General features: G+C 43.5%; 1 protein-coding gene and 2 non-coding genes across 3 annotated transcripts in view; all 3 read right to left on the bottom strand.

Moving 5' to 3' along the window:
• Positions 1-24,548, bottom strand: part of LOC126184468 (uncharacterized) — an 818,298-nt gene that overhangs the window by 777,267 nt on the left and 16,483 nt on the right. The gene's annotated exons all lie outside the window — the stretch shown is intronic.
• Trnat-ugu (transfer RNA threonine (anticodon UGU)) lies at positions 4,626-4,699 on the bottom strand. Its single transcript has one exon. It is a non-coding gene; the product is annotated as a tRNA-Thr (tRNA).
• Positions 18,174-18,248, bottom strand: Trnat-ugu (transfer RNA threonine (anticodon UGU)). The gene has a single exon. It is a non-coding gene; the product is annotated as a tRNA-Thr (tRNA).

The raw sequence follows: 24,548 nt of genomic DNA, 5'->3' as shown, positions 1-24,548 counted from the left end.
AAGATGAAAGCCGAGCTGAACATATGCAGCATAGTCGACAGGACCGACTGCGGACCTCTGGTACAGAGCCGAATGGAGGGTCTGAATCAGAGACTCAGACGGTTCTGCGACCGTGTAGGCTGCAGACTCCTCGACTTGCACCATAGGATGGTTGGGTTTCGGGTTCCGCTGAATAGGTCAGGTGTCCACTATACGCAGGAGGTGGCTACGCGGGTAGCACGGGCTCTCCGGCGTGGAATGGGCGGTTTGTTAGGGTAGAGGGTCTCGGGAAAACACAAGAAGGGCTTCAGTCACATAGGGTGCAGGCTGAACACAGGAAGAACGTAAGATACAGGAAGCATTGGTATAACAGTTGTAAATTGCCGTAGCTGTGTTGGGAAAGTACAAGAGCTCCAAGCGCTAATAGAAAGCACTGATGCTCAAATCGTTATAGGCACTGAAAGCCGGCTAAAGCCGGATATAAGCTCAGCCGAAATTTTTGCGAAGAACCTAACGGTGTTCCGAAAGAATAGGCTAAACACGGTTGGCAGTGGCGTGTTTGTTGCTGTCTGAAGTTCTTTAACTTGTCGCGAACTTAAAGTAGATACTTCCTGTGAGTTAGTACGGGCAGAGGTCTTTGTTGGCAACCGGAATAAAATAATAATTGGATCCTTTTACCGACCTCCCAATTCAGATGATACAGTTGTTGGAAGGTTCAAAGAAAAGTTGAGTTTGATTTCAAACACGTAGCCGACTCATACAATAATAGTTGGTGGTGACTTTAATTTTCCCTCGATATGTTGGCGAAAATACATGTTCAGTTCCGGAGATACGCATAAAAAATCATCCGAAATGGTGCTAAACGCATTCTCTGGAAATTATTTCGAGCAGTTAGTACATAAGCCCAAGCGAATAGTAAACGGTTGTGAAAACACATTTGACCTTTTAGCAACAAATAATCCTGAGTTAATAACGAGCATCAAAACTGATTCAGCGATTAGTAAACACAGGGTTGACGTAGCGAGATTGAATACTGTAATCCCCAAATCCTCGAAAAATAGGCGAAAAGTATACCTATTCAAAAAAGCAAATAGAAATTCACTTGACGCCTTCCTGAGAGACAATCTCCACTCATTCGAAATCAATAATGTACGTGCAGACCAGATGTGGCTTAAAGTCAAAGAAATAGTATCGGCAGCATTGAGAGATTTATACCAAATAAATTAACAAACGACGGAGCTGATCCTCATTCGTACACAAAGCGGGTTAGAACACTGTTGCAGAAACAACGAAACAAACATGCCAAATTTAAACAGACGCGAAATCCCCGAGATTGACGATCTTTTACAGAAGCTCGAAATTTAGCGCGGACTTCAGTGCGAGATGCTTATAACAGTTTCCACAACGAAACTTTGTCTCGAAACCTGGCAGAAAATACAAAGAGATTCTATTCGTATGTGAAGTATGTTAGCGGAAAGAAACAATCAATGCCTTCTTTGCACGATAGCAATGGAGTGATTTCTGGCGTTCCCCAAGGTAGTGTTATAGGCCCTTTGCTGTTCCTTATGTACATAGACAACTCGGGAGACAATCTGACCTGTCGTCTTCGGATGTCTGCAGATGACGCTGTCGTTTATCGACTAACAAAGTCATCAGAAGATCAAAGCAAACTGCAAAACGATTTAGAGAAGATATCTGAATTGTGCAAAAAGTGGCAGTTAACCCTTAATAACGAAAAGTGTGAGGTCATTCACATCAGTGCTAAAAGGAATCCGTTAAACCTTGGTTACACGATAAAACAGTCCAATATAAAGGTCATAAATTCAACTAAATACCTAGGAATTACAATTATGAACAACTTAAATTGGAAGGAACACACAGAAAATGTTGTGGGGAAGGCTAACCAAAGACCGCGTTTTATTGGCATGACACAGAAAATGTAGCTGACCTACTGAGGAGACTGCCTACACTACGCTTGTACGTCCTCTTTTAGAATACTACTGCGGGATGTGGGATCCTTACCAGATAGGACTGACGGAGTGCATCGAAAAATTTGAAAGAAAAGCAGCACGTTTTGTATTATCGCGAAATATGGGAGAGAATTCCACAGAAATGATACAGGATTTGGGCTCGACATCATTAAAAGAAAGACTTTTTCGTTGCGACAGAATATTCTCAAGAAATTCCAATCACCAACTTTCTCCCCTGAATGCGAAAATATTTTGTTGACACTGACCTACATGGGGAGGTACGATCACCTCGATAAAATAAGGGAAATCAGAGCTCGTACGGAAAGATGTAGGCGTTCATTCTTTCCACGCTCTATACGAGGTTGAAATAATAGAGGATTGTGAAGGTGGTTCGATGAAGCCTCTGCCAGGTACTTAAATGTGATTTGCAGAGTATCCATGTAGATGTTGTCTCCGCACCATATTTTAGCGACGAACACCACCACAGTGCACTTTAACTGCTCGCTGATTGACACACATTGTCTTTTTCCTGTTACACCATCTGGTTCGTGTCGCGGGATCAGCCCATTTGTCGCTATGGTCATGGTGATCTCACATCATGTGACGCTCTGTACTGCTTGACCGGTAAATATTGCTGGGGCAAGGAGACGCTACTAAATAGGCATACTTGAAATGTATTTACAGTTGCGAACATGGACAACTATCAGCTGTATAACGGAATGATATTTCGTATACGGAATGTATAACGTGAATAAGAGTTCGCGGTGGACGGCGTTCGGAGCGCGCAGTCGTGACGCTGAAGTCGCGGTCCGGAGAGCACATCTTAGAGGTCGACCAGTGTTCGAAGTTGCAGCCTCAGCACCGCGCCAACGTCCTCTACAACAGAGCCATCAACTCGTCAGTGGCGTCCAGCATTCCTTTTGCGAGAATAATTAAGATGAGTGTAAGCTGCAGTACTGGCGACATAGAGCATTCTTGGTCTGCACTTATGTATTTCTGTCCGATAATCTGTCTCAGATTCGCAGTTTATTGATCGAATGCAGGAGCCTCTTGATTAACCAACAGGTGTCTAGTCACTGAGCTTATTCGGGGTTAACGAATTTTCAGACCATATTAATGTCTGATTTTTGTGTTAGAAGGGTTTAGTTATCCCGTTGGGAAAACTAACTCGGTAAACCATTCAAAATGCAGTAGTTAACATTATATACACAACTGGTCATTAAAATTGCTACACGAAGAAGAAATGCAGATGATAAACGGGTATTCATTGGACAAATATATTATACTAGCCGGCCGATGTGGCTGTGCGGTTCTAGGTGCTACAGTCTGGAATCACGTGACCGCTACGGTCGCAGGTTCGAATCCTGCCGCGGGCATGGATGTGTGTGCTGTCCTTAGGTTAGTTAGGTTTAAGTAGTTCTGAGTTCTAGGGGACTGATGACCACAGATGTTAAGTCCCATAGTGCTCAGAGCCATTTTATTATACTAGAACTGACATGTGATTACATTTTCACGCAGTTTGGGTGCATAGATCCTGAGAAATCAGTACCCAGAACAACCACCTCGTGCTGTAATAACGGCCTTGATACGCCTGAGCATTGAATCAGACAGAGCTTGGATGGCGTGTACAGGTACAGCTGCCCATGCAGCTTCAACACGATACCACTGTTCATCAAGAGTAGTGACTGGCGTATTGTGACGAGCCAGTTGCTCGGCCACCATTGACCAGACTTTTCAATTGGTGACAGACCTGGAGAATTTGCTGGCCAGGGCAACAGTCGAACATTTTCCGTATCCAGTAGGCCCGTACAGGACCTGCAACATGCAGTCGTGCATTATCCAGCTGAAATGTAGGGTTTCGCAGGGATCGAATGGAGGGTACAGCCACGGGTCGTAACACATCTGAAATGTAACGTCGACTGTTCAAAGAGCCGTCAGTGAGAACAACAGGTGACCGAGACGTGTAACCAATGGCACCCCATACCATAAGGTCGGGTGACACGCCAGTATGGCGATGACGAATACACGCTTCCAGTGTACGTGCACCACGATGTCGCCAAACACGGATGTGACCATCATGATGCTGTAAACGGAACCTGGATTCATCCGAGAAAATGACGTTATGCCATTCGTGCACCCAGGTTCGTTGTTGAGTACACCATCGCAGGCGGTCCTGTCTATGATGCAGCGTCAAGGGTAACCGCAGCCATGGTCTCCGAGCTGATAGTCCACGCTACTGCAAACGTCGTCGAACTGTTCGTGCAGATGGTTGTTGTCTTGCAAACGCCCCAATCTGTTGACTCAGGTATCGAGACGTGGCTGCACGATCCGTTACAGCCATGCGGATAAGATGCCTGTCATCTGGACTGCTAGTGATATGAGGCCGTTGGGATCCAGCACGGCGTTCCGTATAACGGCGTTCCATATTCTGCTAACAGTCATTGGATCTCGACAAACGCGAACAGCAATGTCGCGATACAATAAACCGCAATTGCGATAGGCTACAATCCGAGCTTTACCAAAGTCGGAAACGTGATGGTACGCATTGCTCCTCCTTACACGAGGGTTGAAGCATTTACGAAACGGCTAATTTTGTAAACCGAAATTACAATGAAATCCAGACCATTAGCTGCTTACAGGTGTTGGTAAATATCAACTGGGACAATTGAAAATGTGTGCCCCGACCGGGACTCGAACCCGGGGTCTTCTGCTAACATGGCAGACGCTCTATCCCACTGAGCCACCGAGGACACAGAGGATACTGTGACTGCAGGGATTTATCTCTGACACGCTCCCCGTGATACCCACATTTTCAACTTACTGTCCACACATTACATTTGTTGTGCCCCTGCCCACTATACTCATTACTCGCGGCAGTCAATCTACCGATTCCCGTAAGAGTTTTAGCGATGTGTGTGTATCCACACGAAAGAAGATCCCGGGTTCGAGTCCCTGCCGGGGCACACATTCTCAACTGTCCCCGTAGATATTTACCAACGCCTGTAAGCTGTTAATGGCCTGGATTTCATTGTAATTTCATTCTTCTTACATGCCCGTAAGAACAGATACCCTATTCATATAATTTTGTAAACTGTTTTTATGCCACCGTGGTTAACGTATACTATGCATGGCAAAACAGCGCTATCCAAACATGTGCCGAGGCAATCGTGGTGAACCACAGGCCATAGATGAGGGGAAGAACGACATTTGCGGAGATGTGTATGGGCGAATAGATGTGCATCTGTTGAGCAACAGCTGCAGAAAAGACCTACCAACAGTGCTCCCTCAATGACGGTTCAGCGAACGTTGCTACGTATGGGCTTCCACAGTTGGCGCCTGGTTTATGCACCCCTGCTGATTGCCGTTAATTGATGACGAAAGCTGGGATTACCGAAGAGCAGCGGACGCTTCCTTCTACTGGACGGCGCAGGGTGTCAGTTCTGCACAGCTTTGCTGCGGGGACAAATAGAGCCAAAGTGAGGCTCTTGCGCGGCCTAGTCGCTTTGTCTGTTCCGTGGACGTCCGGCCATTTGCTGATTAGGTTCTCTACTGTAATGAGAACTCACCGTGCGAAGCACCGGTGGTGAGCTAGCTGCATTCATTGTGTGAAATAGTTGTTGCCCTGGTCACTCCTGGTTGTTGTGGCTATTGGTTACATGTTCCGTCGCAATTGCTTGAATTAATGCGAAAGTGTATTGTACGGTGACGCTAGGCAACACGAGCGAGGTTCTTAAATTTTTTAAATGTCCTTTAGCGAAGCTAGTTTTATTGTTCTTTATCACTGGGGATTCAATTGTCTTGTGTGAATTTAAAAGCAGTTATTTATGATTGGTGTTTTAAGTGATGATGATGTTTGGTTTGTGGGGCGCTCAACTGCGTGGTTTTCAGCGCCCGTACAATTTCCCAACCTTTGCTCAGTCCAATTTCGCCACTTTCCTGGATGATGATGAAATGATGAGGACAACACAAACACCCAGTCATCTCGAGGCAGGTGAAAATCCCTGACCCCGCCGGGAATCGAACCCGGGACCCCGTGCTCGGAAAGCGAGAACGCTACCGCGAGACCACGAGCGGCGGACTGGTGTTTTAAGTTTCACTCTTGCAAGGTAACATTTTTCGGGCTAGTGCCTCATTAATATATATTATAGTGTTGTCTTGAAACGTAAATCTGTGCGGCTGGTCCCGGCGGAGGATCGAGTCCTCCCTCGGGCATGGGTGTACGTGTTTGTCCTTAAGATAATTTAGGTTAAGTAGTGTGTAAGCTTAGGGACTGATGTCCTTAGCAGTTAAGTCCCATAAGATTTCACACACATTTGAACATGTTTGAAACCTAAATTTCGCCTAGAGTGTGCTGACTTCGTTCTTGCCGTAAATTACAAAGTTTTCTTAGGGTGGGTCGGATACATGCGTTAGCTTGTTGACAGCTCTATATATAAGAGTATTTGTTTCTTTTGGGAACATGTCAATACCGGTTCCCGTGGACCGGTCTGTTTGGCGTAGTGACGCCCTGGTATCGTACTGTCAACACTACTGTTATTATTATCGCCATAATTGTTAGTAAGTTTGTTTGTGACGTGACCGCCCTCGCTGACTCTTGTGTCCGGCACCTTCGCTGTTTCCATCCAGTGCCTAAACAAAAAAGAAAGAAGGGAAAGGTAAGTACTTGATGCTATGTTCTGTATATGTACACCTATGTTTGAATTACACCTGTTCCATTATCGGTCGCTAATGGTCAAACTTAGAGTGTTATAGATGTGATTCTGTTTGTGATATCCTGCCAGAGCCTGTTTAGTGGCGCTGTGATGCGTATCTCGTCTGGAGGCGACGTGATCAGCTGGTATTCTATTTGAATTTCCAACTATTTAAATACTGATTTTGCATAAGCTTCTGCCATCATTACTGTATGGCGTGAGAGCATTAATTATTTCAGGCCTCCTCTTTAAGAGCAGATTTGTTATTATTATTGTCCTGGGATTTTTGTTTCTGTTTAAAGACTGATTTACCTAACTTTGATTATGTTGGGTATCGTTATTAATTGTTTGAGCCCCTTTCGCTCAAGTGCAGCTTTATTATTATTATCATTCTAGAATAAAAATGTCTAGCTATTTAAAAACTAATTTTGCCCAAGTTTTGCCATTAATAATGCATAAGGTAAAATTAGAAATTATTTGAGCCCTACAGTTTAGTTGCACCTTTATCATAGTTATCGTTCTGGGATAATTTTTTTAACTACTGTATTTAAAACCTGCAGCTGTGAACAAGGTTTTTCATTTATTGTTCTAGGATACTGTGGAGATAACCTTTGACTATTTGAAAGGGCTGACTGACTGAGTACCTTGTTATTAATTACTTTAAGGTTCGAAGTTTGTAGTCGACATTTTATTGTCTTGGAGACAGAAAAATATTTTTACTTTTAAAGCTGCTTTCTAATCAACTGGAAAGATTGTTTGTTAATTGTAATCTGAATTAAAATATTGTCGGTGTACATAACTGCCCTTGCACATTTTTCTGTTCCACTCCATAGCCACTTGCGCTGCATCTTGCATCGTTTCGATCCAAAGGGACGCATCATTGTCAAACAGCTCGCAGTGTACATGTGTGGTTCTAAGAGCATCAGGGTGATTTTACCGTACTCCCGTGGCCACCAAACTCCCCCGACTTAAACCCAATCGAGAATATGTCGAACCACCTCGATCGGGCAGTTCGTGCAGTGGATCCTCAACCTAGAAATCCAGTGCAGCTGACCACGGCATTGGAGTCGGCATGGCTCCACATCCCTGTCCGTATCTACGTCATTGACTCTCTTCCTGAACATATCGAAGCGGTCCGTGCTGCAGAAGTTGGTTATTCAGGCTTTCGAGTGGTGGTCACATTAATGTGACTGGACAGTGTAAATGAGCCACACTACATACCTAAAAGAATGCCGAGTTCTGGCAATCGAAAACTGACGTATAGGCGAACAAAAAAAGGAACTAGATGAAGAGAACTGTAATAACGGCAATGTCTTCTAATGTTGCTTGTTTTGAAAGACGACAGCTATTAACATGTCATTTGAGTGTCTCAAAAACACTAATCTGAATGAACTGGGGAAACTTCACAACAAAGCGACAGCTAGGAAAAACATAGATCTACTGAATAGAGGGTAAAGATGAAGATTTCTGGCCCCAAGATTTGAAATGCAGTTTCTGTTTGAATTTTTACATTTTTCCACGTTTCCTCCTTTTATCCACGATCTATTTGAGTATATTACATCTTTGGAGTAAGGCTGTGGCGGTCTGGATAATAACCATCGACGGCAGCGAAATCTCTTCAAGTAGGTTCAAAATCTTTTCAGCTACAAATTTCTTTAGAAGTCGCAACAAGCGGAAGTCAGAGCTTTTTTACATGTCTTTATTGCTACATAAAAGGTTTTTAAATTATTACCAATCAATAAAAACATAAACAAAAGAAAAATACTTTCGTGATACGAAATATTCTTATATGAAAATATTCCCTACGAAAATAAAACAGAATAAACTGAACCCTAAACTACGCAGTCTCGTCACAAGCACATTCGTTACGTGTATGTCGAGGAAAAAGACGTCAGATCAACTCAACTGTTAACAGGGTCCTTTTTAAAGTATCTGTAGTAATGCCTACATTTCACTTTTGTCTGGGACGATTACCAGCGGTATATTCTTCCGAATTAGTGGAATTCTTAATCGATTTCTGTAGGAATATCGCACACCCTATGCGTCTGATGTCTCTCAGTATGTGAAACTATTAAAATATGAAAACGCTCTTTATTAATGTACTGTCTAATACATGGAGGAGGACGTGCTGATGGCGTTGTTCCAAGTGTAGCTCGACCAATTACGTCATCAGTTACATGTCTCGCACTTTACGGAATTCAATAAATGCCCAATAAAAAGTAAGTGGGCTAGCGACGCGACGAGAGTGAACGAAATTGTACTGTTCGGTTGGTACCACTCAGTAAGAAGCAAGGACGTCAACGACTGGCAAACTTTGTAATCACAAAGCCGGCCGGAGTGGCCGAGCGGTTAAAGGCGCTACAGTCTGGAACCGCACGACCGCTACGGTCGCAGGTTCGAATCCTGCCTCGGGCCTGGATGTGTGTGATGTCCTTAGGTTAGTTAGGTTTAAGTAGTTCTAAGTTCTAGGTGACTTATGACCACAGCAGTCGAGTCCCATAGTGCTCAGAGCCATTTGAACCATTTTTGTAATCACAACGTCGCAGTTTCAAAAGATCGATGGCTGAAGGTAGGCGAGAATGGAAGCATGCAGGCACGACCGGGCCTGGTGGTCGCTGTTTGCACCAGCACATATACACGCGACTGGTTGCTTGTGGTTGGTTAGGCGACGGGCTGCTGGTAGCTGGTTAGCGGCGAAAGGCGTGGTGTGTCATTGCAGTGTACATTCCTGGCGTTGCATAGTGCATGCGGCTTCTGGTCAAATGTGAACATGCCTGCAGTCACTTTGCAAACTAATCTTCGACGAGAAAGGCCCTCTAATGATATGCACTTCAATGTATACGTTGGCGGGGCCACTGCAAACTCTCCTTTCTGTGACGAGCGGGGAGCGGAAAGCTACACACATGTGGTTGGCCGCCTCGCTTGCACATCACCTTTGAACGCAGTGGTCAATTACATCGTCCCACTGGCATACAATAGTTTCCTTTCCCTTGAAGAGAAGAAATATACAATTAGCTTACGTATCGAAGACCGTTAATCTCAGTGTAAATTTGTCCATTCAAAAGCTAAATGACATGACTCACATAAATACCGCAGTATATAATAGTGTATAAGAAAAAAAAAGTTCTCTCAAAATGTTCACATAAATAATAAAAGCACTACATATGTTAAAATGACTTCTTCTCTACTGGGCCTGCAGCTTGCATAATAATAAATCTTATTTACACTTTAGACAATATTCCCTGCAAAACGTTTGTTTCTTGTTGATTGCCTAAGTTTACGACATGATTCTTCTGACATGGGTGCTATTATCAAGTGTATTCTTTTCGGCAGAGTGACGCCCATAAATGATTTATCGACATCATCCATCTAGAGTAGACGAACATTTTATGGCACATATGCCAAAACAAGCTTGTCGTGAACTCATGTAATCTACAAGAAATGAACGATGTGAAGCTAATTTTGACAAACGTACAAAGAAAATTACAGTATATAAAAAACTATATTCTGATATAGCAAACTATTAAATATCCCCGACATTATTTTGGATTGTATGCTGGGTCGTACTGTAAAATGAGGAACCATAGTTTCAGGCATTATTACAAGCAGGATTCGTCACAGATTGATGAAGTCTGTGAAGTTGTTATTGTTATGCAAGAAATGTCAACATTCTCAAAGTGCTCCTCTGTATGCACTCGTTCAAAAAATTTATAATCAGACTGCGTTTCAGTTTAATAATGAGTGCTGACTTATGAATAATAATGTAAGCTATTGCCTACAGACCATGTTCAAAAATTTAACCACGGTTAAACTCAAATACCGTGACATAAAAATGAGTGTCATCGTAATAGGAGATTTTATTTCTTGTTTGTTTATTTATTCACATATAAGTTCTAGAGGAATGTAACGTAACGGGGCTGTATGGAATGATATGGAAGCATTGTGTGGCAGCTCTCAGAACGCTGTTGCGGAAGAGTACTTCCGCCACACGAAGGCACTGCATGGGAAATGTAACGGAGCGAGAACATCAAATGGCTCTGAGCACTATGGGACTTAACATCTGAGGTCATCAGTCCCCCTACAACTTAGAACTACGTAAACCTAACTAACCTAAGGACATCACACACATCCATGCCCGAGGCAGGATTCGAACATGCGACCGTAGGTTCGCGCGGTTCCAGACTGAAGTGCCTAGAACCGCTCGTCCACACCGGCCGGTGCGAGAGCATCCCTTGTGCTAAATCGACTGTTTCCATAAGAAACATGCTTACAAATGTTCTACCGCTTCCGTCAGCTGACCGTGAAATGAGTAATACATCCGAATTTTTAATCCTGTTCTCTGTATCGGTTGAGGTACTAAATGCCATGCATATTACTTGCTCGACTTTTCCTCCTTCGCTACCGCTAGAGGCCCCAGAATTGTAATCTGTAAAATGGCGGTATTGAGCGTAACTTACTTAAGAAACTTAAAGAATTGCTTTTCAGGTCTAAAACCACAAATGGTATTTAGCTCTTTCCGTATCAAAGATCGTGCAGGTAGAATGAGGTAAGTAAAAACTCGCACAGTGTTGTACAAGCAGTCGCTCTTCTGCTGATCCACCCGTGAATATGACAGAGAGAAATCTTAATACGTGGTACGACAAGAGATACTATCACCAACTCACGTGACAGTGGTTCGAGATGTATAGATGTATATGTAAACTTTATAACCAACCCTTTTGTACGAGTATGTTTACTATCTGAAAAGCCGGCGTGGCCTGGGTACGTATTTATTCCAATTTTCTAATAGTCCATCTCCTCCTTCCCCCTCTCTCTGTCCATGTCCTTCTTCATCCCCTTTCTCTCCGTCTCCTCATGCCCCTCTCTCTGTCCACCTCCTCTTCCTTTCTCCCCGTCAATCTACTCCCCCACCCCTCTCTGTCCATCTCGTCCTCCCTTCGCTAATTCCATCTCCTCCTACCCTTTTCTTTGTCCATCTCGTCTTCCCCCCTCTCTGTCCATCTCCTCTTCTCCCTTACGCTTCTCATCTCTTCCTCTTTCCTTTCTCTCTTCGTTTCCCCCTTTTCTCTGTCTCTCCCTATCTCTTCCTCTTCCTGTTTCTGTCTATCTCCTCCTCTTTCCTTTCTCTGTCCATCTCCTCCCTTCCCTTTTCTTTGTCCATTTGCCCACCATTTGTCTCTTGCCGCTATCTGTGCCCATTTCCTGCATCCCCCTCTCTGTCTGTCCTTCTCTGTCCACGTTATCACACTCACACACCAATATGAGGCTGGTAGTTCTTACCCCCACAGTATTCTTGTCATATTGTAACGAACAGACCATATCTATCTAATATGGTTGAAATTGTTCCATAAGTTTCGAATGAACTTTTTACCAGTGGCTTTGCTTGCGTATGCAAATATCACATATATTTCAGATACATTTAACATATTTCATAAGTATTTGTACACACACACACTATGTGACCAAAGGTATCCTGACACCCCCAAGAACATACGTTTTTCACATTAGGTGCATTCTGCTGCCATCTACTGCGTACTCCATATCACCGACCTCAGTAGTTATTAGACATCGTGAGAGACAGAATGGGGCGCTCCGCGGAACTGACGGACTTCGAACGTGGCCAGGTGACTGGGTGTCACTTGTGTCATACGTCTGTATGCGAGATTCCCACATTCGTAAATATCCGTAGGTCCACTGTATCCGATGTGATAATGAAGTGGAAACGTGAAGGGACATGTACAGTACAAAAGCGTACAGGCGGACCTCGTCTGTTGACTGACAGAGACCATCGACAGTTGAAGTGGGTCGTGATCTGTAATAGGCAGACATCTATGCCGACAGGAATTTTAAACTGCATCAGAATCCACTGCAAGTACTATGACAGTTAGGCGCGAGGTGAGAAAACTTGGATTTCATGGTCTAGCGGCTTCTCTTAAGCCACATATCACGCCGGAAAATGCCAAACGACGCCTCCCCTGGTGTAAGGAGTGTAAACATTGGGCGACTGAAAAGTGGAAAAGCGTTGTGTGGAGTGACGGATCACGGTACACAATGTGGCGATCCGATGGCAGGGCGTGGGTATGGCTAATGCCCGGTGAACGTCATCTGCCAGTGTGTCTAGTGCCAACAGTAAAATTCGCAGTCGGTGGTGTTACAGTGCTGCAGTTTTTCACACATCTCAGTGTTTATTACGTCAAACGACTATCTTCTGAAGTATATTTCATACAGTGATATAATTTTTCTGATACATTCAGCGATATATTTGAAGAGTATCTGCAAAATGTGTCACGAATACAGATAGTGGTAAAGATGAAATAAATTAATACGTAATAACTCATGCGGGTGTTTTACTGCATGGACAACGAAAGGGTAAAAACTATAAACTTTTATGCTTTCATCATTTTGTGGGGGTGAGTAGCGAGAAAAAGTTTCGGAAAGGTTTGACATTATGTTTAAAGTTGCTAGAATGAGATTTTCACTTGGCAGTGGAGTGTGCGCTGATATGAAGTTCCCTGGCAGATTAAAACTGTATGCCGGACCGAGTCTCGAACTCGGGACGTTTACCTTTCGCGGGCGCGTGCTCTACCAACTTTTTTATCTCATTTTGTGGGACGTATTCACATGCATACATATATACGTACATCAGATTTTATGATATGTATGTATGCGTGTACTCTGATGTTCAGTTCTTATTATCAACTCGGAATTGCAGCGACATTTTCGAGCATCGTTGATGAAGTATGTGTTTAAAAGTGATTAAATCACTTGACCCATTTAATAAGTTGTAGCAGAAATATTTGCTACCGGTTGAAAAGCATAGTCCTTGCATTAGTTGTATATGTTCTTAGCCATCATGACAAAAAAGCAGAAAACAGATTACAAATGGCATAATACTAAAAGGAATTTTTATATAGAACAAGTAACAAAGAATCCACAGCAGAAATGTTGGAGTAAAACCAATACAACTACTTTCAACGGTCATGAAACCTGTGAGAAAATGGTCATATGAATAAAAAATGTTTCACAAACTGTAGGAAAACGACATGTTGGCTGAATACCGGTTCATTAAAGGAAACCAAAATTGCTCTGAGCACTATGGGACTTAACTTCTGAGGTCATCAGTTCCCTAGAACTTAGAACTAACCTAAGGAAATTAAACACATCCATGCCCGAGGCAGGATTCAAACATGCGGCCGTAGCGGGCGCGCGGTTCCTGACTGTAGCGCCTAGAACCGCTCGGCCACTCCGGCCGGCCCAAAATTTAGTGTTTAGCATTGCATGCTACTGCTTTGTAATGTCTCCTACATTACTTTCACACAATTGTGCCATATCTGTAACATGCAAATCCGTGTAACTGAATATGTCGTCTTGTTGGATCCTTGTTTGGATATTTGTGTGAAGACAGACATATAGCTACGCATCATCCTCATAAGTATTGTCTTTTTCTTCTCTCCTTTCTTGCGTATTTGTATGCAGGTAGACTTTATGCATTTTGTGGAATTCCTCCCCAGTTCTTTTTTTGCCATGTGTGTAAGTAAATGTTATGTGAAACTGAACATTTAGTACATATGAACAATATTATAAACACTGAGTAAGAGATTCTCCAATTTTAACGAAGTAGTGAGAGTCAACTAGTGTAATATAATACGTTCTTATAATAGATTTATTTGTAAGTATTTAAAGTGTGTCTTACGTACTGGCCTGAGAGCGATTGGATAATGTATTGTAATCAGTCCGCAGCTCGTGATCTCGCGGTCGCGTTCTCGCTTCCTGAGCACGGGGTCCCGGGTTAGATTCCCGGCGGGGTCAGGGATTTTCGCCTGCCTCGAGATGACTGGGTGTTTGTGTTGTCCTCATCATTTCACCATCATTCCTGAGAGTGGAGAGATTGGACTGAGCAAAGGTTGGGAATTTGTACGGGCGCTGATAACCATGCAGTTGAGTGCCCCACACACCAATCATCATCATCAATGTGTTGGAAAGCGTGGAAATCAACATGCAACAGGAGCTGTCACAACATCAAACATATTCACGGAACAAACGTGTGCTATTTCTACGAACTTGGACTGGGCCGAAATGCCAGAACCTACATATGTTTCAACGTAGGTCAGACCTACAGCTAGCACTGGTGGGCGAGGAGGAACTGGGCTTCACTGTTCAAGAAGACTAGTCTTCCACAGCTGATATACGAACCCCCTGGAGTACATAAATCTGTGACAGTATGCCAAAGCAATACGCTGGTCGCATATTAGCAGAGATTATTTATCTGCTTCACATAACCAACCCGTTAACTGGTCATTTAAGTGCATTATTTTTTTCGTCAGCGTTTCGCCAAGCCGGAGTTCAGCTTACACCTCTCTACTTTCAGTGACGCTAGAGTTAACAAAGCCACAAAGGACGTCGCATAAGATCCGGAAGATCTAGTAGAGACGCTTTATGAGAAAGAGAGTATGGTCTTTATGCCTGTCGTGTTACGCAAAGACCACAATGCGTGCTTCTGAAAGGTCGATGTAAGAACTATCAACTTCACTTACTGAGCTGTTCTTCGCTTTATACCTATATGGTCAATGGTGGTGAAAGTACAGCCTTAGGAAATCGCCTAGTAAGTTCCATTTGCGATTACTCTATTGTCCCACATTTACGATTGTTATCCTGTATACGGCATTAATACTGTTATTTCCAGACTTCAGTCCTAGGCGATTTCTGAACAGGCTCTCGTCTGTTATACAGTAGCAGTAGCTGACTGTCACCAGCATGATAACCATGACAGTTGACCTCGCTGGAAGCGCTAGACATAACACTAATTAAATTAAAAAATAGGGCCACCACCGATTCTGTGACTCTGCCGTACGGTTTTATGGTCATACGGCCGTGACCGAATGTGCTGTGATCTCATATCCAGTGCGCGAGTGGCGCACAGATGGCCAACATAGTGTCTGACAACGTCATGGTCACGTGACAAGCCGGGCAAACTATTCGGCGAGATGCCAAGAGACTGGCTGCCAAGCATTACAGTTACCTCTTACTCAACTGCTCATCATTCGGGTGCACGTAAAGAGCCTATAGCTGGAATAATTCCACAATCGTCTAGACGTATTTGTGGATTATCGACGTCAATTAGTGTTTTTAAGTCTTAGAAATGAAAGAAGAACTCTTTTTGGGCGGACATGTGGAAAGTACAAGAAATGAAATACCTGAAAGAAATACTTTTATAGCTATGTTATTGCAGTGCCTGAGTTGTCAAGAAGTACGACGCAATGTTCCTTCGGATAACATGCGTGTCAGAAGGAACATTGCGTCGTTCTTCTTAACAACACAGGCGCAACGGTATTGTATTTATCCCCCAATACCAGTCACCGACTTTGCTGTACGGAACTACATAATGTATCTACGGGTACAGGTTGTGACGCAGGAACGACGGCATACGTAAGTGTGGGGCTAGGCGTAAGTTTTGCATGGACAGCCAAAGAGAAGTAATGACGACCGCTTCTTACTTGCCGCTCGCTTCGATAAGGTGATCCCAGCGGCCGAGATGGCCCTTTTTAGTTCACATTATCGTCATAATTTTTGGCGTATGGCTCCCTTGTTTATGTTGCTTATTATATTAGAACAAAAAAATGTGATGGTACGCTGCCCCAGCCCGTCTTGCCTCCTCCGTCCTGCTACTGGCCATATAAAAAAGAAAACCACTTGGTAGGGAGCCCGGGTTCGATTCCCGGGCGATGCGTTTGTTTTTAATTTACTATTCCGTTTCCGTATACGAGAGGTAGAAGAAATGAAGTCATTATTTTTTCCATCAAACATAGAAAACCCCTCTCCCTATATATATATATATATATATATATATATATATATATATATATATATATATATATATTCCTGGAAATGGAAAAAAGAACACATTGACACCGGTGTGTCAGACCCACCATACTTGCTCCGGACACTGCGAGAGGGCTGTACAAGCAATGATCACACGCACGGCACAGCGGACACATCAGGAACCGCGGTGTTGGCCGTCGAATGGCGCTAGCTGCGCAGCATTTGTGCACCGCCGCCGTCAGTGTCAGCCAGTTTGCCGTGGCATACGGAGCTCCATCGCAGTCTTCAACACTGGTAGCATGCCGCGACAGCGTGGACGTGAACCGTATGTGCAGTTGACGGACTTTGAGCGAGGGCGTATAGTGGGCATGCGGGAGGCCGGGTGGACGTACCGCCGAATTGCTCAACACGTGGGGCGTGAGGTCTCCACAGTACATCGATGTTGTCGCCAGTGGTCGGCGGAAGGTGCACGTGCCCGTCGACCTGGGACCGGACCGCAGCGACGCACGGATGCACGCCAAGACCGTAGGATACTACGCAGTGCCGTAGGGGACCGCACCGCCACTTCCCAGCAAATCAGGGACACTGTTGCTCCTGGGGTATCGGCGAGGACCATTCGCAACCGTCTCCATGAAGCTGGGCTACGGTCCCGCACACCGTTAGGCCGTCTTCCGCTCACGCCCCAACATCGTGCAGCCCGCCTCCAGTGGTGTCGCGACTGGCGTGAATGGAGGGACGAATGGAGACGTGTCGTCTTCAGCGATGAGAGTCGCTTCTGCCTTGGTGCCAATGATGGTCGTATGCGTGTTTGGCGCCGTGCAGGTGAGCGCCACAATCAGGACTGCATACGACCGAGGCACACAGGGCCAACACCCGGCATCATGGTGTGGGGAGCGATCTCCTACACTGGCCGTACACCACTGGTGATCGTCGAGGGGACACTGAATAGTGCACGGTACATCCAAACCGTCATCGAACCCATCGTTCTACCATTCCTAGACCGGCAAGGGAACTTGCTGTTCCAACAGGACAATGCACGTCCGCATGTATCCCGTGCCACCCAACGTGCTCTAGAAGGTGTAAGTCAACTACCCTGGCCAGCAAGATCTCCGGATCTGTCCCCCATTGAGCATGTTTGGGACTGGATGAAGCGTCGTCTCACGCGGTCTGCACGTCCAGCACGAACGCTGGTCCAACTGAGGCGCCAGGTGGAAATGGCATGGCAAGCCGTTCCACAGGACTACATCCAGCATCTCTACGATCGTCTCCATGGGAGAATAGCAGCCTGCATTGCTGCGAAAGGTGGATATACACTGTACTAGTGCCGACATTGTGCATGCTCTGTTGCCTGTGTCTATGTGCCTGTGGTTCTGTCAGTGTGATCATGTGATGTATCTGACCCCAGGAATGTGTCAATAAAGTTTCCCCTTCCTGGGACAATGAATTCACGGTGTTCTTATTTCAATTTCCAGGAGTATATATATATATATATATATATATATATATATATATATATATAGTCATACAGCTGACTGCATTTCATGTATTTCAGTATCTTCTACAATAATTTTGAAAAGTCAAAGGAAACATAAATGGAAATGTAAGTCGATAGTAGAATCTGTCATTCCCCAACCAGGATTCCGTTACAATGAAATGAACACCCTTAGCTGCTTACAGGCGTTGACATACGTCAACGGGGACAAATGAAAGCGTGTGCCCTGACCGGGACTCGAACCCGGGATCTCCTGCTTACATGGCAGACGCTCTATCCATCTGAGCCACCGAGGACACAGAGGATTGCGCAACTGCAGGGATTTATCTCTGGCACGCCTCCCGCGAAACCCACATTCTCAGCGTATTGTCCCGCACTACATTCCCCCGTTCGTCATATATACAGCTAGTTTAAGACAAATGCGTTTCTAGATTATTGCACAATTGTTACGACTCAAAGAAACGTTTCGTATTGCTTAAGCATGCAAACAAGGAAAACTCTTTTAATTAGTTTGATAATCTATCTCCTCACAATGTTCTCAACTCCCACTGCTATATTTCTCGTCGGAGCAGAGTGTAAGCCGGCGAAATTTATCATTTAACTCGAACAAACATTAAAAAATTAAGTCTCTGTTACGAGTCACTGAAAACTGCGGTGGTTGGAGCAAAATCTGTTGATACAATTTTTTCAGATGTACTGTACTATCTCTATGTTCGTAACATCGAATTCTTCCACTTAGGCGCATCAGATAGAGACAATACACGCTCCGACTGGAAAGATACCTAAGTACTTGGATTTCACAGATGATAATAAGCTACGTTGCGCCGCTCACTGTAGTACAACAACAGAAAAATACGAACGCGTCGTAGCCCTCTTGCAATCTTTCTAATGAGGAGCGGACCCGGCAGTGATGAACCTACCTCGAAACCTTCTTCTGGACTAAGGCAGCATTTTTTATGGACCAGCCACTAAAGCCATTCTCTTCTGATTAGACAAACAGAATCACAAACCACCACCGGTCTGCCTGGGTTCACTGTTGTCACCTATGAAGGCACTCGTGCTTGAGACATCAGAACCCTTACTGTACTGTCGTGTTTCAGGGTGTCTGAACAACCTGAACTGCAAGCAACCTACGTGACGTAACCGTTCTGCAGGTATTATACTCAGTCATTTGAGTATACAATATGGTAACCATAAAAGACCACTACAGGTCACTGTTCTTTTCAACATTAAATACTGAAGTAAATTAATACCAGGACATAGCAAATATTAGAAAGCTAGTTATTTCACATGAGCAAGTCCTCAATGCTTGTAAACTCAAATTTATTACAATAAACTACAATTCAAAAGGATGTTTCAACTTGAAAATAAACTACGAAAATTTTTGGTGGACCGGGACGTGGGACTCGTACCCAGTAACTACACTTCCTGGTAACTAACCCAAATGATTTTAAATATGGTTTGATTCACAAGTAACAAAGTTTGCGCACGTTTAAACTTCAAATGACATGACGTAAAGTCTGTCTAGTAAAGGGATTCGATCCCAGTACCTAACCTTATTCTTAAATAAGCGCAATCAAATGTCAAATATGGAGGGTTTTTCCAGTACTGAGATGAGAAACTGAAATGAGGGGACGAAGAAGTTTTGCTTTACTGGAATTCAAGTCTAGCACCAATTTCCGTCGTTTTCTAGCTACGAAAAGACGTCCCATACTGGGTTATTTCAGCAGTAATGAGATGTGCGTGTGTCTGAACTGGAAATAACGTAATAAAAGGATCTGAGCTCACTGGGAATCAAACACCACACTTACCATCGTTGTTGACTACGGGACGTTAACTATTGCGTTAGTTTGGCCATTAGCTAAAAGCGGCCTATTTGAACTTGAAATGATGTACTTAAAAAAATACTGTGTGTCGGACTGGTAGCCGAAACAGGCACGAATCGTTATTTCTGACAACTCATGGAGAGACGATACAAAATCAAGATAATTTTCCACCTGCAGCTTGGTGTGCGCAAGCTACAGCTTAAGATAACGTGATGAACAGTGTTATACCGGACAAGGCTATGAACACAGACACCCTTCTCTCGGGGACCATTGAGAAAGTTGGAATCTTTCGAAGAAAAACGAAACGATGTAAATATATCTTATCGAAGAGGTCAAATCCCGCGAAAGGGGAGATCTGTTTAGAATCTCCGTCCAGCACAAATATTTTCAATATCTCGAGATAAGAGACGCCCTAAGACTTTACATTACGACTGGCTGATTAAAAAATTAAAATTTCTGCTGAAGGAAAACTTAGTGGTGACAGAGTTTCTACTTGTTGCAATTTCCGTGTCTGTTACGGCCCAGCCTATACCGACTCTCCCTCATCACGTAACGAAGGAATGTCGTGTTTAATGTTGTTTCGAAACACGCTGCCAGTCTTCGTTGTTCAAATAGCGTTACCAGAAATTAAGAGACTCAGTTTGTGCTTGTTACAAAATCTTGTCGATAGTGCTATTCGAACTCAGCCCTTATGCATATGAAACTAGAATCATTTCAATAGAACACTGAACAGCAAACACGTCTGGCTCTTGATTTTGTCATAACAATTGAGGTTCTATACTGGATGAGATTTATAACTCCCCGAAGGTGGATGCTACCTGTTAAAAACGTTCATTTCCTGGTTCGTCCGCATAGCCATCTACCTAAGTTACCCAATGTGTACGTTTGACCTAATTTTGTACCATGGTGACACCACACCATGCAAAACTAAATCACATCATTTTTTAAACTTCAGTGTCAGGAGTAAGTATTAAAACTGTGTAGACTGTTTCTTATTTGGTTAGAAACAAAATATTCACGTTGTCGTAATATTTCATGAGTAGATATTAATTTTGAATGTATACTGTTTGATCTCATCTTGACCAGCGTGCGAGCGCGATATGTTATGAAACTATTTCAATTAACGTTGGCTAAATGGTTCAAAAGTTGTATAAAATTGTAATGCAATACACGTCACTGGGACGGAGTGACATGGTAGGGAAGAGAAGATAGCGGCAGAAAATTTGAAGCAACCTAAAACAAGTGGAGGGGACAAGTTATAGTAAGAAGTGATTGGTAGCCAAGGCGGGAGAAAGACTTGGATTCAGACCAGAAAGAGAGGGGATCTTCGTCTCGAAGATGCGAGTTTGTGACTTTTCTATGATAGTTTTTTGGGCGGCAAGTGGTCCTCTGATGCAACATTTGGAACTTCGATTTTTAGTCAGTTAATTCACATCCCGACTTAAAAATTTTTTACGAGTGAGATCATTCAGAGACTTTAAAGTTTTCATAGAGATGTGTGTTGATGTATACGGTAGAATTCTCAGTTTAATCAACCATTTGTGAATTACAGTCAACACTTTGAGTCTGCTATTTGCGAATTCAGCTTCCAGGTAGGGTTTGCATAGATATCTAGTGCCACCATAATAGTTACATTTGCAGTATGCGAACTACTGAACCTAAAAGGTATACCTTGATCGACTTTCTTAATTGATATAATCAGCTCCAGCTACATTCATTTATTTATGTCACAGTTAATAGGTCTGCAAAAAATCTATAAACATTGATTTAAAAAAAAATAGGAACTGTTTTGCAGCAGAATGCGATCATTCTTTGGACTATAACTGATGGGCAAGAATAAGTTTAGGTAAATCACATTGTTCATTTATGTTTCCCTCCAAAGATACTTTTTGCCAAAACAAGATGGTACCATCGGTGTCAGTGATTCTACGACAGTCAGAGAAAATAATTAGAGAAAGGACAGACGGAGCAAATCGTTCCTTCTTATGATTCAGCACTGGTCACCACAACAGTCTTTCAGTTTCGAGAGAAGTTAGCAGTTGTACCAAGCACAATATCTTCCGTTCGTTTACGGAAGACAAAAAAAAATGGTTCAAATGGTTCTGAGCACTATGCGACTTAACTGCTGAGGCCATCAGTCGCCTAGAACTTAGAACTAATTAAACCTAACTAACCTAAGGACATCACACACATCTATGCCCGAGGCAGGATTCGAACCTGCGACCGTAGCGGTCACGCGGTTCCAGACTGAAGCGTCTAAACCGCACGGCCACACCGGCCGGCTACGGAAGACAGTACGTTGGTTGTTACATTAAGAGTGATGGTGGGAACTGAGAAACCGCATAAGCAAATTGGAAGCTTCGTACAAAAAATGTAGTCAACTACAAACATACAGAATGTTTAAAGGAACTGTTACGTACACTACCTGATTGAAAGTGTCCTCATACTTTCAGCCAGGTAGTGTATGTAATACTTTCTTTCACATCCTGCATGTTTGTAGTTGACTACATTTTTTGTACGAAACTTCCAGTCCGGCTTTGCAGTTTCTGAACACCCTTGCTTATTCTCAATAAATCATCACTTTTAATGCATCAGCAAATGTATTGGCTTCCGTAAACGAAGTGAAGATATTGTGCTTGGTACAATTGCTAACTTCTCTCTCCGGGCACCCCTACTACTGGATGGCACAAGACGCGAACCTTCCAGTATAAAAAGGGGTGGGGAATATTATGTTGTCAGTAAACAAGCAGTGACAGCAGAATCGGTCCGTCAGGAGAGGTCAATGACTTCAAACCTTGTGTAGTTATTGGATGTCGCCTGAGTAACAGATCCACCAGGGACATTTCAACCCTTGTGAAGATACCTAAGTCGACAATTGGTGATACGACTGTGAAGCGGAAACGCGTAGAAACAACCACAGCTAAACCAGGATCAGACAGGCCAGAGAGGGACTGTAGAGTATTGTGGAAGGTGCTTGTAAAAACTCGCTTGTCACCAGCTGAAGAAATCACTCGTGAGTATCATAATTGGGACAACGGTCGAGCAGCTCCTCGTAAGCCACACATGCCTAGAGTTAATACTAAAGGATGCTGGCGGAGGTGTAAAGAGTGACACCACTGAACAGTGGGTAACTGGAAATGGCTAATTTGGAGTGATGAATCACAATATACCCTGTGGAAATCCGACAGAAGTGTTTGGGTGTTGCGAGTGCCTCGACATCGTTACCTACCATCATGTGTAGTGCCAAGTTTTATTCATGGTTAGTGTGTGAAACCCCTGTTGTGCTTAAGAAAACGTTAACTGCAGGAGAACATGAACAAAAATTACAGCATTGTCTGCTGTGTACGATAGAGGAACAGTTCGGAAACGATCATGCATCCTGACATGAAGCAGTATCTGTGAGGCAATGATTTGCGGACAGTAACATTTCTGAAACTGGTTGGCCTGCCCAGAGTCCGCCATGAACCCAATATCTTCTCTGGTTCTGGCTCTTGAGGAAGAATGGAGTGCCATTATTCCACTGAAATTCGGACATCTCATTGAAACTGTCAGACCAGTACATATTGATACATGTAACGCGCGATGTGTAGTATTCGGTGGTATAGATCACGTTACTGCTGCAGTTCATAGCGCATATACGAGTAGTTGTAATCAGCAGGACACTGATGGTAACCCTTGCTGAAAACCACAGTCTGTGGTTTATACACGGCTGGGCATTACACTATTTCCTACGGATTGTCTGACACTAACTCATTTCAAAATTTCATTGGTGATGGATTGATTGAAGAGATCCGGTAAATTGGGCTTCCAGTTCACCGGACTAAAGCCGTTGATTTTCTGGCTATGGCGACATTTAAAGGCATTGTTGTATGCCTAACCCATCTACAATGTGCAACGTTAGAGAGCGTGTGATCGATGCCTGTGGCGCAGTCCGAAGGAAGCCAATTGTGTTAGGAACGGTGCAAAAATTGCGAAGAAGGGATGAAGGATGTGTCAGGATTCCTGGTAAAACTTGCAGTATTGCCTATGGTGTCTACTCCTACGTAACAGACAGATAGAAATTAGAAGACAGATTGGCCCATATCTCAAGAGGTATTTGTTTCCGGTCGTGTGATCACATAGATCTACAAATTTAAAGTTTACAGGTTTTTTTAATCAGTTTAGGTAAAAAAAATGAGAAAATAAGGCACTTCTAAAATTATACTGAAGTATTATGTTGTTCAGGTTTAATAAAAGGGAGTAAATATTAGTGCGTCTTCTTTCTCCCCAGGAATCTCCGTTTCATTTTCTTCAATGCAACGACAGAGGACATTTGCTGTGCAGCATCCACAAGAAATCAGCTATCACTCTGACATCCCATCGTTCCTGGTAATCCCGTTCGGTTTGTTTAACATTTTGAGGGAAGCTTCCCCCCCTGTACCGCTGACAGCACCCAGATTTTCTGAAAGTACCTGACGCAGTAGTCTAGAAAGTGCAGATTCGAGCTCATTGACACATCTTTATGCTACATGTTCCTTACGAATTCTCCTAATCAAGATGTCTGCAACTTCAGAACTTGGTTAAAGGGCATGCAAGATAATCATCAAATTTTATTCACGTTGACTTCAAATGTCTCGTCTTTCATTAGTTTCCGAACGTTAGGGCTGACAAAGACCCTCTTGTTTCATCTTAGCTTCTGACAACCACGGTCACTTTACATGCTGCACACTTGAAAGTGTCACTATTTTATGGTAGGACCATAATAAATTATTTCAAAATGCCAAGTTTTATG

This window comes from Schistocerca cancellata, chromosome 4, assembly GCF_023864275.1.
Source record: "Schistocerca cancellata isolate TAMUIC-IGC-003103 chromosome 4, iqSchCanc2.1, whole genome shotgun sequence".
Lineage (NCBI taxonomy): Eukaryota > Metazoa > Arthropoda > Insecta > Orthoptera > Acrididae > Schistocerca > Schistocerca cancellata.
Note: the sequence above shows the minus strand (reverse complement) of the source record. Positions and strands in the feature narration are given on the sequence as shown.